The 1,489-nt window shown below is 38.8% G+C and overlaps 1 pseudogene; it reads right to left on the bottom strand.

The window, feature by feature from the left end:
• Window positions 1-322: 322 nt before the first annotated feature.
• On the bottom strand, window positions 323-1,154 carry Casp3-ps3 (caspase 3, pseudogene 3; annotated as a pseudogene).
• Window positions 1,155-1,489: the final 335 nt, after the last annotated feature.

Here is a 1,489-nt window from a genome sequence, read left to right as displayed (position 1 = left end):
ATAGTGGGACCAAATCTCGCTAATTACAAAAGTGTGACTTTGTAATTTCTTCTATGACGATAGTATCATTATTGACATTTATTTGTTCCTAATTAAATTTCAATTACCTGATATCAAAGCTGAGGTAGATGCATTGTGGCTTCATTGCAAGCAGTGGTATTGTTCAGATGACTTAGAACATCGGATGTGATTTAAATGAGAGGGAAAAAAGTCTCCCTGACAGTTTTCTCATCTGCATTCAAACAAAACAAAACAAAACAAAACAAAAAACAGAAGCAGAAACAGAAACAGAAACATGCCCCCATCCCACTCCCAATCATTCCTTTAGTGATAAAAGTACAGTTCTTTTGTGAGCATTGACACAATACATGGGATCTGATTCTTTGCGTGGAAAGTGGCGTCCAGGGAGAATGACTTAAATTCCGTGGCCACCTTCCAGTTAACACGGGTAAGGATGTGCATGAATTCCAACTTGTGCGCGCACAGTTTCAGCATGGCACAAAGTGACTGAATGAACCATGAACATTCCTTTGAATTTCTCCAGGAATAATAACCAGGTGCTGTAGAGTAAGCATGCAGGAAGTTGGCCTCCACTGGTATCTTCGGGCATGCCATATCATTGTCAGTTCCACTGTCTGTCTCAATGCCACAGTACAGTTCAGTACAACGGCAGGTCTGAATGATGAAGAGTTTTGGTTTTCCACTCAGACTCCAGTAGTAGTTGTCTCTGAAGAAACTAGTTAGTTTTTTCAGGTCAATAGGTCCATTCGTTCCAAAAACCTTTCGCCGCCATGGCTTAGAATCACACACACACAACTGCTCCTTTTGCTGTGATCTTCCTTAGAAACACTATCCATCAATTCCAAAATTGCTTCATGAGTAAGATCATTTTTATTCCTGACTTCATATTTCAGGCCCATGAATGTCTCTCTGAGTTTAGCTGCATCAACATCAGTACCAGAGCGAGATGTCACTCTAGTACTTTTATGGAAGTTCTTATTATTAATTATTATACATAAGCCCATTTCAGGATAATCCATGTTATAACTACTGTCCAGATATATTCCAGAGTCCATTGACTTGCTTCCATGGATAGTCTTTACTTCAAAATTATTAATGGATTTTGAATACATCGAGGTTTTGTTGTTCTCCATGGTCACTTTTCTTCACATACGTTCCAAGGTCCACACAGCAGCATACCAATTGCTGTTTTTAAATGGAAAATGAGAAGTGGATCTGGGGGAGTGTGGAGTTGAGTGGTAGAACTGGGAGGAAAAAGGAAAAGGAAACTAGTCAGAATGCAATACATGTGAGGAGAACTCTTTTCAAGTTAAGAGTGCTGATATTGCTCTAGAATGTTGGAAAGAAAGCGTGCATGCCATGCTCTCTCCAAGTTAAGAAAATCTTAATGAGTAATAAAAAGAATGTAAATGGTGAGATGAAAATATGACATCTGTGATCTTAAAATTTGGAAAACCAAAGGTCATTG

The sequence above is a fragment of the Rattus norvegicus genome, chromosome 1, assembly GCF_036323735.1.
Source record: "Rattus norvegicus strain BN/NHsdMcwi chromosome 1, GRCr8, whole genome shotgun sequence".
Taxonomy (NCBI): Eukaryota; Metazoa; Chordata; class Mammalia; order Rodentia; family Muridae; genus Rattus; species Rattus norvegicus.
This window is presented reverse-complemented; position numbering and strand designations above follow the sequence as displayed.